This window comes from Misgurnus anguillicaudatus, chromosome 17, assembly GCF_027580225.2.
Source record: "Misgurnus anguillicaudatus chromosome 17, ASM2758022v2, whole genome shotgun sequence".
Lineage (NCBI taxonomy): Eukaryota > Metazoa > Chordata > Actinopteri > Cypriniformes > Cobitidae > Misgurnus > Misgurnus anguillicaudatus.
Window position 1 is genome coordinate 31437781 of NC_073353.2, and position 16166 is coordinate 31453946.

Below are 16166 nucleotides of genomic sequence, written 5' to 3' on the forward strand. Positions count from 1 at the left end.
TTAGGGAAAATTTTTGAGCCAAACCAGACCAAGGCAGTCACAGGGAGGCTGTTGTGAGAAGTCTGTGCAAACAGAAGATTCAGTCACCTTTGAATCTGTTGTCATTTGTGTTTGTTAACATTCTGCTCCTGTGCGCGGCTGTGTCTTCAGTGAAAGAGCGGTCTAGACACCGCATGCTGAGTTACTTCTGCCCTCGAGGGTTGCAGCAAAAGCCACTTTGGTGTCGCAGTCACAGACGTTTGCTGAAATCTGATCATAGATTTTACTGATCACATTATTTATATTTTGACGAACCTTGTGACAGATTCAAATCCATTTTTTAAAGTCGCAATGAAAGTAAAATAAAAACTGTAATTTGTTTTGTAATATTGTGTTTTTTTTTTTTTTTTACAAATGATTTAAATGTAAGCTTCATTAATTAAAAATTCATATGCCCTCATAATCTTTAATAAAAAATGCAAATCTCCTCCCCTCCTAAAAACATTCTCTCTTTACTTCCGGTCATAATGTATGGCAGGTGGGCGGGGTCCGGGAGAATATCGCTGCGATTAGCAATTAGCAACACGACCCAACATCAAATGATACAATCAGATCTCGATGGACAAATTCAAATCCAGCCCTGCCTTATTTAATTTCAGAGGCCGGTTTTACTTGGATACACGTCACCACGAGGAAAATTAGGCATTTGATACTTCCGTTTCATGGCGACATTAAAGACTTTTTGGCAAAAAGGTTGACTATGGTGTGCTACGGTAAATTTACAGCTACTGTACATTTTGCTGGCATAATGTAAGAGGAACTGGAAGCTGTGCTTTGGGAGCTGTTGGTGTGAATTCAGGTTGGAGTGTATTTACTGTTGTTAAACAATAGTTATTTTATGCAACAAAGAGAAGAGAAGATAATGCAGACAAAAGTCGTAATTTTTGGGCCAAAATGTATTTTTGATGCTTCAACACATTCTAACTGACCCACTGATGTCACATGGACTGCTTTGATGATGTTTTTATTACCTTTATGGACATGGACAGTATACCGTATGTAGATTTTCAATGAAGGGTCAACAAGCTCTCTGACTAAATCTAAAACATTTTAAACTGTGTTCTGAAGATGAATGAAGGTCTTACGAGTTTGGAACGACGTGAGGGTGAGTCATTAATGACATTATTTTCATTTATGGGTGAACTATCCCTTTAAAGCGTTATACTTCATTGAAATTTGTTATTAATTTACTCACCTTTAGGCCATCCAAAATGTACTTGACATTGTATCTTAGATAGATATCAGTCCTCAAGTATTTATTTAATGCAAGTTTGTGGGTTCAAAAAGCAGATACAGGCAACACAAAAGTAATTCACAGCTTCTGAGGAAATACCGTTGTATTTGTAAACAAATCATTCAGTATGTGCAAAAACCTGAGTAAAGTAAGTAAAGTTAATGCTTTGAAGCGTTCTTTGCATTATGCTTTAAAAAGACATATTGACCAACTGTTTAATTTATAAGTCCCCCTTACAAACTTCCCGGTCATTCCTCCTATTTTGAACAGCTAGTTAAGCTGTTTGCAGAGACAATTAATTATTTCCATGAGTTTAACTCCCAACAAGCTGTTTCTCTACCTAGAGTGTGAGCCTTACCTGTCTAACAGCTCTGCCTTATGCTTGACCAGTAACCTGTAAAGGTCAATTGAATTACCTGGGGCACGCTGGCCAGTTGGTGTTTACCATATTAAAAAAAAAATGCACACGCAACACTCTCCCTCCTTCCGAGAGGGAACGCCTGTTAAACGCGTGCACGAGACAGAGAGAGAGAGCATGCAGGAGCCTAGTTCTTCTCTTAGCTCTGTTTACTAGTTGCTGTCGGCATGTTTACCGTGTCTGTGCGGTTCGTGACTCATGCCAGGGCTAGCATCGCTAATCATAGCTTACATCAACTTTTACTAGCAGTGATTTTAAATGGATTTCTCCAAATAGCATGACAAAATGTACCTTTCCAGTAGAAACTTCGCGTGGGAAGCCCAACCTCTCCTTTTAGCTCACGCCAGCGTGTGAAAAAAGCGTCTCCCATAAACACTCTGGTCTTGTTTCTTTCTTTATAGTCCTTTCTCTTCTTGTCATACAATTCGTAGACACTTTTTCTCTTGCGACCCTCAGACATTTTGACAAAAAAAAAACACAGCGAGAACGCAAGCTTCAATGAATGGTTGAAATCGTAGCACAACACACATACACGTGAAAGTGCACATGTGCAGCAAGAGAACCTAGAGGCAAGCACGTACAACGGTTATACGTCAACATATGAATGATTGTCATCTGGGATGACCAATAGTCTTGATGATCCACCCGGAAAACGAAAATCTTCCCCTATACCTTTAAGTCAAAAATCGTCTGTAAACGTATTTGTGCTTCCGCTTGGCAAAAGCTGATACAAGTCTTGACTTCATTCCTTTATTGACATTAACAAAATTTAAATCATTTGCTAAATCATAAGTTACTATGCAAGGGCAGATCTACAAGGACAGGCCATCTATAATTAACAAACTTGGTGAGATGGAGTGTCCAATAACAGACCCTAAATATTCATGCGCCATTTCATAACCTTTTCTTTCCTGCCATAATTTTAAATATAACCTCTTAGTGGAAACGCAAAAAAGCAGTTGTCGGTTTATATCCCAAGGATAAATAATGTCTTTAAAGGTATCATGAACATAAGTGTACTTAAATGTAGAGAATGCATAGCAGCTTCTTAATGTGAACAAATTCAAGTACTTATCCGTTTGCATTTCACTAATCAGACTAATGTCATTGGCTCATGCCAGATACCTTTAATGTAAATATTAACCATAAATATGACTTTATAGGCTTTTTCCAATGAGCATTGTGCTTATGACAAAACAGCCTGTTAAAGTGTTGCCCATTATCTAGTAGTTTAGATATTGATGCCACAAATGAATCCCAACACATCAGTTAACCCCCAGGGGTCCAAAAACGCGGGGACGCGTTTTGACGTGTTTTCTCCTTATCATAGCAGAATCAACTTAAAATACTCCATCATTAATAATCAAACACTTACGTGTTTGACATCATTTGAAACTCTGAAGGGTCCTCTTAAATTAGTGTACATTCACAATAACAACAGATCTTTGTGTTTTTGTCAAATAAAGAAAATAAACAGGGTGCTCATTCAGACATTTCTGTCTCCGCCAGCTGTCTCTCAAATCACGTTACAAAAATTAGTTGAAACTCCGCGAATACTCGTCACACAAACATAATACACATGTCCAAAGAAAGCCTGAAATGTCTACTTTCAAACAAGCTAATTATTATCAAAAACAAATATTTCCTGTTTATATAATCTGCATTGAAGTAAAGAGAGTACCGTTTTTCCTAGCCGAGCTCATTATCTCTAATGCGGTCACGCCCACACGCTGTTGACATGGTAATGAAGAGACGAGCTGTTCAAACCAGCAGAGCAAAGCGTAATGTTTGATAAGATTTAAAGACTTTAGCGCATGTTTGGATTATAAACTTTATACACACACGTGAGGAATATCTTCATTTATGTCTGGACATTGAGGAAGAGAAGCGTTTATCTTTAACGTTACCTAAGAAGAAGAACAATGGAAGACGCAATGGAGGCGGATATATTCCTGAAGAAACTGTAAGTCATTTGTCTTCATTTATATTTGCTATCATGTAATATGTTATGGCTTGTGCAGTTCAGCCTACATAAGCAACCTCAACAGACTGCACGCCTCGGATTGAAAAACGTTCGCATTGTTTACAAACGAGTAACTTACGCGTGATCACGTAACGTTAATGGCGGATTTCATTGTTTGCTGTACAGTGTTAGACACAGTTATTCACTTTCGTATCCTTCATGGCAACTTTGTGTAATGCTGCACTGCTGTGTCTTTTAAGTGTGTGCCGTAAGATTCCATGTTTACATGCTTATTTACAAACGAGTACGCGTGATCACGTAATGGCGGATTTCATTGTTACATGCTGTACAGTAGACACTTTCGTATCCTTCATGGCAACTTTGAGTAATGCTGCACTGGGGGGGTCTGCTGTAATATGATATTGTTTACATGCAACGCATTCCATACATTGCGTTTTACACGCGACACCGTTTTATTATGAGCTCCGCGTTGTTTACACGGAGACTCGCCTTTTTTTTAAATTATAAATTTACCTTGGCCAGTCTACCTAGGTGTGTGAAAGACACAAATCACGTGACCAAATGGTGGCGCAGCGGTAGTGCGTTAGGCCGCCATGTGGTAGACCCGGGTTCGAAACCCGCCTAGGCCAAGTTTTTTTTATACAGTATATTGAGTTTAGGCAACCACCGTTACAAGTGCTATCATTTACCCATCAGTTATGTATGTAATGGTATTTCTGTGGACAATTTATGCTAACAGCTGTTCATAACTCTCTTACAGGTCTGCATCCCTCTCATCAGTAAACTATGAAGTGGAAAAACATATTCACACTCTTTGGACATAAAGTTGTATGGTAACATGAGCCACATGAAGTTTACAGCTCTGTTGTTTATCAGTTTCTTATACAAGTTAAGTTTTTGAATAGGGTCCTACTGACCTTCATTTCTATTTTGATTATATTGTTAACTTCTTAATAAACCTCAAACAAACATGTTCATTTGTCCTCACATTCTTTACTGTAGTTCCCTCCTCCCTCATTATGCAGCTCATTATGCAGCTCATTATGCGAGCCTTTGTTTGCTAGCTGTCAATCAATCCTTCTCGCATACGGCCCCTCTAAACAAAAAGTGTCTTACAATTTCTAAATCAATATACTTGTTTATGTGAATGAGTAGGCAGGATGATTTTCACATCATTTTAAAGAAAAAACTCTAGACTACTAGATTCTGTTTAGGAAAGTCTTGTTAAAACATGTTTAGTATGAGTTTTGTGGACTTATATCAGTGACTTAAAATTTTAGCTTTTTAAAAAAACACGCATAAACCTTTTCCTCTCAAAAATACAAACATGTACATACATGTAGCTCATATAATATTTTAGCCCAGTTTGTGCTGAACACAGTGGTATGAGACACTTGCCATTATTATGTTTTAAAGCAACTGAAAAAAGACCAAATGTAAGAGCATGTCAGAACCTCTGACAGTGTCCCAAAATGGTCGGACCCCAGAGGGTTAAACTCTGAGTTTGTGTGGGAGCTAAGTAGACTGCATGTCATAGCTCATAATGAAGAAAGATTTCAGAGAGAAAGTGAACTGAAATGGGTGAAAAAACAGCGGTAGAATGTACAGAACAATCTGTGTTATGCATTATTAAGGACAATTATTAGCATCAAAATAGGCACCTTAATCATTTTACAATGAGCTTTCAACTCTCCCCCAGAACTAGACACATTGAATTTTCGGCAATTGTATCTTACAATGAGCTGATAAATGTTGAATCAGGTGTGTTGGTAAAAAAATCCAAAATTAAATGAATTCACTACAAGGGTCAATATCACTATAAAGTGCTTTTGGGACTGGAACCCCCCCAAATCTGAGATTTTCCATTTAACTTCATATGTTTTGTATTAAGAGGCATATTGGTCAAGCTCCATTACTGCAAATTAACTGCAAGCAAACACCATACAAAAATATGTACACCCTGTCATGTAAATTTTCAACTGCAAACACAATATGATGAAAATAAGGAAAAACAAGTGTAGGTACTTACTGTGTGTGCTTTATATTTTTAACCTTTACTGAAGAAAGACCAAATAGGTGACTGAATGTCACTCACTACATCTGTTGGTTTCTTTAAGGGGTGTTTACCCCAAAATGACAGGGTGGACAGCAATTTCAGGGACACGTGCAAAATACTTAATAATATTATGAAAAATGAAAATAAATAAGAATGACCTGTTTTATCAAATAACTTGTTGAGGACAATAAGAAAAATCAAAGAGTTTTGGAATTATGTAATTTATTCACTTTTTACATTAGGGTGGTCCTTGGGTCAATTTTTCTTTTTGAAATGTTCAACTCTCACTCCCTAAATGTTTTAGGATATCAATTAAAACACACTGTGCAAAATTTTGAATTGTTCCTACAATATCTAGGCTGCTCAAAGCCTTTGAATATTTCTGAAATCACATAATTTAAAAGCGCACAACACATACAAATCTTGCTTCTTGGAGGGTAACTTTGTTCCAGTTATTTCTTTAGCAACCTCTAAATATTAATTAATATTGAAAAAAATTGCCTATTTATTTATTCAAACATATCAGTGGTGAGAGCATGAACTTTTAAAAGTTGAAAAATAAGGACCACTTTATTTTACACTCACTAAAGTTCACAAAAGCAGTGTCTAGGACATGCCAAAATCGCATACATCCAATCAAAGAAAATGGTATAAAATGGGAAAAACATATTTATAATAAAACCTCAGAATTTAATTATTTTGGATTATATACATGATGACTGAGTGATTCTGATAAAGACCGCAAAAGGCACTTTATAGTGATGTTGACCCACAAAAATCTGCAATTATTATCCTGAGAATGATTTCAAATTTACACATGTTGTGTTTAAAGTCCCATGAACAGGAAGTCCCAATCCACTTTTGTGTTGTATTTCCGAGTTAAAAAGAATATCACACAAGGAAAATATCAGGCATGGCTTTTGTTTTCCACTCTGAATTAATTGAATATAGAATAATAGGTGCTTTATTCTGGAAAAAAATTGCAGAAGACTGATAGTTGGAGGGGTTAACAGATTCTCTGCCAAGGGCATCAAGGTGATGTCATCAGAGAAGTATCGCCACGATTGGACGGAAGTACATTTTCAGATTTGATTTATACGTGCAAACAAATTTGTAAAAAAAATTATCCACACAGATTAATTGATTATACTAAACACTGCAATATAAAGAAATGTGATAAGTTTTGATTTCATGTGGACTTTAATGGAGATTATTTGTGAATGTGAATTAGGATTATTACAATATTCCGGTATTGACAATGACGTGATATTAAAAAGTGAACTTTTTTGGAATACGAGTACGAGTACTTGCTTTTCAGTACTTGCCGATACCGAGTACTTAATAAAAAAAACATTATTTAAATTTACAGGTAACAGCTTTAGTCATATAATTTAACAAAAAAGCAAGGGACGAGTTTTCCAGTTTGTTGTAAACTCTGCCTCTTTGGACAACACGAAGCATTAACCCCTTACACGCCGCTCAAACATAGACATTTCTCAGACCGTGGTATCGATCCCCGGTATCGTGGGACTTTTAACGAGTACGAGTGCTTTAGAAAATGTGGTATCTAGGCCGATACCCAAAACCAGTATCGGTATCGGTGCATCCCTGCAAATATTGTGTAAACTTATAATAATATTGTAAATAATTATCTGTATCTGGTTGACACTTCAGAATAGTATGTGATGTTAATGCACCTTACAATTCACAATGGTTACAAACACTCCATAAACTTATTTTTTTGAGCGTGATTTATTGACCACAAAATAAACAATATATTTGAATTGTACTATTTATTTGTATTATTTTATATTTAATATCTCATAGGGATGCACTGATTGATCGGCCGATGATGCTTGCTATGCTTCTCAATTAATTATGGTGTTATGTCGCTAAATCTAAAAGCCAGAGGGCGCTCTCATGCAGAAACTCAATATGCGCTGCAGACGAAGACCAATACACACGCAGCTATGACACGCAGCTCCAGGAAATGGCTTAAGGATATATTTATATTGCTGTTCTTCAAATGTTTTTCAGGAATTTTCATGATAATAAGGAATATGTATAATGGTTATGTTAGATGAGTGTTGCTTTTTCAATTGCATGTTTTAAACTACTCAGTGATTTCAGATCGATAAGGACTGGTGCAGGGTTCACACTAGACGCGGTAGAGACGGCAAGCGCGAGTGATTTACATGTTAAGTCCTGCGGCGTGGTTGGTGCGTTCCACACAAATTGAGCGTTGCTTTGGGAAACGCGCGAGTTGAAAATCTGAACTTCGGCAGAATTCCGTGCCGCCGTAACCAATTAGGACCTTGCTGTAGTAGTGACGTGATTACAGTAAGCGAGCAAAGTCTCAGCAGAGTCGCAAGAGCCCCTCCCATGACACAAATTTCCGCGTGAATGTCTTGAATGACTTGAATTTCACACACGAATGAAGCGAGTAAACTCAAATGTTCAAGCACCCAACTACACGCGAAATCCACGGCTGGTGTGAATGCACCCATTACTGATCAAAAGCCGTAATGGGTGCATTAGTACATGAAATAGTTGTGATTAATATTGGCTGTGCAATTCAGAATAGTTATCGGCCCTGTATTATTAGTGTATATTGGCATTTATCGGAGCACCATCAGTCCTTCTGGGCACAGTATTAATGCAGTGAAAATCTGATATTGTTGCATTATTTTTTGGTGAACCATTACTTGCAGATTCCAAATGCACATTCCCATTTAAGTGCCTCAGTTTAAGTGGTTACAGATTATTATTATTAGATCGTAGGGAATCACAGATCTGGCACATGGGCATAAGAAACACCAGCAGGCAGATGGCACCTTATGCCAGCCAGATGAGGGGGCACTCATGTGGCAGTGATAAAGTTCACATATAAGCCATTTCATTTTGGATAATGGTCATTCATTTACCACAGGGCATGTTAAAGCATTATGCTGAATATGCCCCTGTTTTGACCCTGATACTATTTTGCAGCTGTTGAATTGAAACCGCTCTGCTAAAATGGATAGGGAATGATTGAAAACACTGCTGTTATTTTACCACGTTGAGGAATATAAACTCTCTAATGCAGTTTGTATAAGAAAATCTGTTAAATGGAGCTGAGAGTAGTACCATTTATCAGTAGCGAAAAACAATAAAATTATGGAGGATATTAAATAAACAAATGCTATTAAATCACATTGTGATATCAACATATATAATAATCTTTGATTGTGCCTAAGAACATAGTTAAACTTTAGGCAAGCCTGTTGACTTGCGTGATGCATGTTCAGTACTCAGGATTAGATTTCCTTTTTAATCATTAATGCAGATTTAGACTTCAAGATCTCCCTCAGGCTAAATCCTGACATGTCCCGGTTTTTTAGCAAACAGAAGGACCACACGGCAACTTCGCTTAATTCTCCTAAGAATCAAATGATTTAAATTGGGCCAAAGTTGATTTCATTACACCTTTATTTACCTTGTAAAGAATTTGAAGGGTCTTAATGTTCTTTAAGCGAATGGGAGGTTCATTTATTTTAGTCTGGGACTCTGATTAAAGGCTTTACAGATGGCAGGACTGCACTGATAGCCCCCTTTTTCACAGACCTGTCTGCTTCTATTAAAACTAAAGGACAGCACAAAGCATCTTGTCATTAGGACCCGTGAGGAATGGACTACACGCTCAAAAACAACCTGAACTCAAACTACCTCAACTTGAACTTAATAGGCCGATCCAATTTCAATACAACCCAGAGAGGAGTCCTGGCATTTGCCTATAAACAAAGCCCAAGAGAGGAGAATATGCTAATAGCTGTCTCTCACATTGCCAGACTGGGGTTAAAGCCATTACTTGATTAGTTTAAGAAAAACGTTATAGAAAAATCTAATTCTGTAAACTGAGTTTATACTAAATAGCACGGCACGCTGTACTTGTTTTATAGTGAATAAGAAAGTCATGCATGGGGGTATAATATGCAGGGGATGGGGGACATCCCTTTTAAATAAAATAAACTTTTAAATAATAATGATTTTATCACCCTTCATTTTTTGACTCACTGCCAAAATTCCTTCAATTAAGCCAAGTAAGTGTTAAGCTAAAAGTATAGTTACGTTTTCACGCATACGCAAGGGTGCTCGTACCATAGACTGTAAAAAAAGTTGGACGACACGGCGTCGCCTCCCTTCATTGTAATGAATTGAAGCAAAAAATGGTTGCCGCCACGTTATGTAAAAACGTCAGTTTGGAGCCAAGGCATGGGTAGAATCATCCGTGGAGCCACGGTATCAAACTTCCACCCAAATACTTGTGCGCCCAATTCAACAACGCCAATCGTAAAGACATGCCTCGTTTCTATAGCATCAAATGACTAGCTAAAATGAAACTTATCACAAAAATGAACAATTGAACATATATCAGCATGATAACAACTACCTTAAAGGACCAAAACCATCTTTCAGAAAATTTTATTGGAAATGTAAATAATTTTTATTGGGTTAATGACTTGTACTGCAGCCAGCCACCAGGGGCGATCAAAGAGTTAAAGGCTTCACTTTTTAAGACGTATGAGGCACACCCGGCTTGTACAGTGCACACACCGCCAAATTGTCCTAATCATGCATACTTTGTACATGTAGGTCATGCATGCGCGTACAGTCGAATGTAGTATGCAGCATTGCATTTTGTCACAGTATATGTTGCATATTCACGTACACGTAAAAACAAACTATTTCCTGGGTTTTCGGATGCAAATCACCTTTCTCTGTATAGATCCCCTTCCCCAGAGAATCTTCAGACTTTATCGATGGATGATTGGTTCTTTTACCTGAAAGGTGGGACTTTCATCACCAGATCGGCCCTATGGAGTCTTTTATTCATAATAATAGCAAATATCTTTGGTGACAGTAAGTGCACTATTTCGAGTGTAAACCTCTCATTTTAAAGTTAAAAAGATGCACTTTGCAGTAAATGCAATGGAAAATAACGCTGTTGTCCATTATAGCGATTGATTAACATGTTCTCATTAGTGGCATAAACTTTCATTTTTAAACTTATGTGATTGTATATGAAATAAAAAAAAACATTAAAAAGAGAGTTTCAATAGCCATGTGGGTGAAAACTGCCTGTTTAATGTGTCTCTCTATTAAGCCCAGAATATACTCCGTTTTTTTACGTGTATGGGAACATACACACACGATTAAATGCACAGACTTGTTTAGTTTAATAATAATAATAATTTGTTACATTTATAATGCGCTTTTTCTGCAGACCTCAAAGCGCTTTACATGTGAATGGGGGAATCTCCTCAATCACCACCAATGTGAAGCATCCACCTGGATGATGCGACGGCAGCCATATTGCGCCAGAACGCCCACCACACACCAGCTTATTAGTGGAGAGGAGACCGAGTGATGTAGCCATTTAGTATATATTGGGATGATTAGTAGGCCAATGGGCAAGTTTGGCCAGGATGCCAGGGCACACCCCTACTCTTTTTCGAATTACATCCTGGGATTTTTAGTGACCACAGAGAGTCAGGACCTCGGTTTAATGTCTCATCCCATGTGCTTTTTTTGACAGGATAGTGTCCCCGTCACTATACTGGGGTGTTAGGACCCACACAGACCACAGGGTGGGCTATGTACTACATTCTCCTATTCTACTAATCGCTGTGTCCCCTGTCCCCACACCTGAGGCCATGCAAGACATTGCATTTTAACACTTTAACACTCTTGTTCAGCAGATAAACTGGTGCAGAATGGGGATATAACGTAATGACTTGTGGCCCCCGAGGGGCATTTTGTACATCATTGCTGACAACAGTGACAAAATAGATCCTTAACCCCCTTCAAATTATTGCCACTAGAAAATTAAGCGAGAGGAGAGGCGAGAAATACCGCAGAACATAATTACAGCGACACATTAAGGGGTGCGTGCTATTTTCCCCACCACATGACACCTCTCAGGGGATTCTAATGTTCCTTGATATTCCGAACGCGGTGAGAACTTTTAATTATACATGAACGAGTTTTAGCGCTGCTTCTTAGTAAGGACCTCTGAGATTCGAGCGCTTTATTCCAAGCTACCAGAGGTCATGATTTGCTAGTCACACAAGGCTGAAGGTTTGATTGAATTTAGCTGGAAAATTAAATGTTGGAATTTGCTAGCGTAGAGATTACGGTATAAGAAACTTCTATAATGCCGTTAGGAGCTTGAAATGAAATCTTAGTTGCTTGTAAATCTCTGTGGGTCAGCAGTGTATTATAGAGTAAAATGCAGAGTAATATTGATTAGAAAGGTATTAGATTGATGTTGATATCACTTTACTGTGGCAGATAAGCAATCTAAACACACCGATGACACAGAAAACCAAGTTTTACCTCTACAGGTTTAGATATTACTGGTCTCAGTTCTCATATACAAATATGTTTGTGTATGTGTGTGATTAAATGCAGTCCAATTACAGATGAAGATGTAGACGTTGCCTGAGGGAGGAAAGATAACTTCCATTAATCTGCATTTGCTAGAGGCAATGAATACATTTCCTGCTCTCTTTAACTTTTTCAGATAGTTTGGATAACATGTTACAGGGCTGTGCATCACTCAAAACTGAACCGAAACACTTCAATTGCATATTGAAATAAATTACATTCATATAACTGGTGTTTTTTATGTATTTATAAATATAATTCATTCATAAACATTTTGTAATGCACTGAACCAACAGGGGGAATACAATATTAGGGGAATATATTTTGGACTGTGGTAAAACACCACTTAAACGACCAGTGTCAAACTGGTGTCTAGAGGTAAGACACTGATTTGCAACCAACCGCTCAGTCCACAGCTCACCCCTCCCTTTCGAAATGCATAAAGAAGCTACGGTTGCCGCCACAGGACAAACATGTCATCGTCTGAGACAGTGTAGTTCTCCTTCTCTCACTCTCCTCGCCTTACATGCAGAGCTGGAGGCACAGGTTTGCTTGTTATCAATAGCTGTTCCTACTCATTTTCAAATTGTTGTGGTTTACCTCCCTCGAGGTCCGCTTCTGAACTTCATAGAGGAACTTGATATGCTGCTGTCCTCTTTCCCTGAGGATGGCAGTCTTCTCATCATACTCTGAGACTTTAACATCCACCTGAAGGTAAGCCCTATGCTACGGACTTCCACACACTCACCTCCTCATTCGACCTTACTCTCCTCTCCACCGCTGCCACTCACAGGTCAGGAAACCAGCTTGATCTCATCTTCATCTGCAAGCTCCACTACAGAGAATATTAAGGTTGTACCTATCCATCTATCTGACCACTTTTTCGTAACTTTTGACATGAACCTACCTACATCCTACACACCCATACCGTCTTTAGTACATTTCATGCATAACCTCCGCTCTCTATCCCCTGTATCCTTTCTGCTGAGGTGGCATCCTCTCTTACATCTCACTTCCTGGCTTTAGATGCAGATGCTGCAACTGACACTTGCTCTACACCAGTGTTTCCCAATCCTGGTCCTCGGGCACCCCCTCCCAGAAAGTTTTAGATGTCTCCTTATTTAAAACACCTGATTTGACTCATCAGCCTCCTTCCAAAATGGTAAACATGTGTCCCTAACAAGCTGATGAGTTAAATCAGGTGTGTTAAATAAGGAGACATCTAAAACTTTCTGGGAGGGGGTGCCCGAGGACCAGGGTTGGGAAACACTGCTCTACACTAACATCATGTTTAGATTTTCTTCCAGACCAGCTCGTGCTACTCCCTCTTGCCCCTTGCTGTCTGACATCCTCCACGAGTAACATACTACTCAGGACTGCTGAAAGGAAATGGCACAACTCCGCCGACTTCTGTTATTACCAGTCACTTCTGTCCTCTTTTTTGGCTAGCGTCACCACCGCAAAGACATTATACTTTACCGCAAAGGTAAGTAACGCTCTCAACACTAAGCAGCTATTCAAAACGTTCAACTCTTTGCTTTGCTTTGCCCCCCTCCTGCTCCACCTACTTCCTCATTGTCAGCTGATGACTTTTATTACGTCTTTCATCAGCAACCACTTTTCCACACCACTAACATCAGAACACACTACACTTACATCCCACATCCGTTTCTTGTCTTTCTCTCCGCTGACCGACACTAAAGTTTCTAAAATTCTCCCCACCCACCCCATCACCTGTTACTTCAACCCAATTCCCATCCATCTCTTACTGGCCATTTCAGATACACTTGCACCGACACTTATACACGTCATCAACACCTCCATGCTCACCGGTACAGTTCCGTCCACGTTTAAACAGGCCCTGGTCATGCCACTGCTTAAAAAAGCCACACTCAACCCCTCTCTCACAGACAATTATAGACCCGCCTCACTCCTTCCATTCATTGCCAAAACACATGAAAGAGCAGTTTTCAATCAGGTATCTAACTTTCTATCATTGAATAACCTACTTGATAAAAAACAGTCAGGCTTTAAATGCAACCACTCCACCGAAACAGCACTGTTGTCTGTCAAGGAAGCATTACGGCTAGAGAAGGCGGAATCAAAGTCCTCGGTTCTAATTCTGATAGACCTGTCGGCAGCCTTTAACACAGATAACCATCAGATCCTACTAGCCACCCTGTCATTGCTAGGGATCACAGGCACACCTCTTCAATTGTTTATATCTTTTATCTCTAATATATACTTCAGGGTGTCATGGAGGGGCACGTTGTCCACACCCCACCAGATGGTCACTGGGGTCCCTCAGGGATCAGTGCATGGCCCACTGCTTTTTTTCCAACCTCTCAACATCCTTACGACCTATCATACATGCACATGGCTTCTCCTACCACTGCTATGCTTAATGACACCCAGATCTTCTTCTCATTTCACCCAGAAGATACCACCATAGCAGCATGCATTACAGCCTGCTTAGCCAACAACTCGTCTTAAGAAACACCACCTCCAGCTGAACCTAGCGAAAACTGAGCTGCTTGCATTTCCGGAACAAACAAAGGTAAAGCATGACCTATCCATTCAACTGGGCATAATCTTTGACAACCAACTGTCCTTTACTGATAACATTGCAAAGACAAGCATGATCATGTCGATTTGCATTATACAATATCAGGAAGATATTCCGCTTCCTTACGGAGCATGCTCGTGATCCAGGCTCTGGTAATCTCTAGGTTGGACTACTGGAATTCTTTCCTTGCTGGCCTTCCAGCACAAAGCATCAAACCACTCCAACTGGTTCAGAACGCAGCACCCCGACTTATCTTCCAAATAGCCCAAAGGGGGTTCATGTAACGCCGCTCTTCATCTTTCTTCTCTGGCTACCAATTGAAGCACGGGTCAGGTATAAGTCACTATTACTTACAGAACTTTCACTGGAATGCACCGGCATACTTTCACTCTTTCCTGCATTTCTACACCCTGTCCAGAACCTTCACGTTCAGGAAAGAAGCGGAGTCTTGTCTTACCTTCACAAAAGGGCACTAATTTTCCTTAGCCTCCTGCTGGTGGAATGATCTTCCTATAGGAGTCCGATCAGCCACATCTCTCGCTACATTCAAAAAACAACTAAAAACTTCTCTTTTTCAAATATTCCTGACAAATTGATACTGACTGTAGACACATCTCTTTACTAAAAAAAATACTAACTCTCGTTTCACTCTCAACAGGTATCGTTTTGAAATTGTGAAAACCCGTAACTTGGTATAAAGCACTTCTTATATTATTGCCTCCCTATGACAAATCGCTTGATTGTTTCTTTATCTTTGTAAACTGCTTTGGATAAAAGTGCCTGCTATATGCCTAAATGTGAACTATACACAACTGGTTATGTATATTATATTGCTTTTCTGTCAAGAGATCCTTCTAAAAGTTACACAATGCACCTTTAATTACCCAGGATTTTTTTTAGGGTTCACAGGGTTTTTTCTGCTGAATCTGAAAGTAACTCCTGGCATTTTAAGCAGCTTTAGACTTTCAAAATCAAATAAATTTTGCAACATACGTCACATTGAACAGTATTTATGTTTTATTCTGTATTTTTTAAAAGAACCTTTTAAATTTGAAAAAATCCTGCTTTTATGTACTTCAAAGTCTTTGAAGTGAACCACAATAAATAAGAAATAAATTAGGAATATTTGTTCAACTGCACTCTTAAAATGCTGGGTGTTTTTTTAACCCATGCTTGGTAAATATTGAACACAACACACCAAACTGGGTTAAAAATGACACTGGGATGAGGAAATAGACTGGGATCAGTGGTTCTTAAACTTTGTGCACCCCCTGCCCTCTTACTGTATGGGCATCCCTTTGTGGCCTCCCAAAGAAAATTCATGACATTAAACAATATCAATGTTATCATTTGAATTAAATAAAACATTAAATTATACAATGTAGTGCTGTTGGTTAGTAGTGTTATTTTTCTCAGGTTTAATTAATGTACTTTATAAAATGT

General features: G+C 38.7%; 1 long non-coding RNA gene and 1 pseudogene across 1 annotated transcript; both read left to right on the top strand.

Moving 5' to 3' along the window:
• Positions 1–3403: 3403 nt before the first annotated feature.
• LOC129440669 (uncharacterized) lies at positions 3404–4648 on the top strand. The gene is made up of 2 exons (XR_012358196.1): positions 3404–3654; positions 4436–4648. It is a non-coding gene; the product is annotated as an uncharacterized lncRNA (long non-coding RNA).
• Positions 4649–10530: 5882 nt separating this feature from the next.
• On the top strand, positions 10531–15319 carry LOC141350176 (uncharacterized; annotated as a pseudogene).
• Positions 15320–16166: the final 847 nt, after the last annotated feature.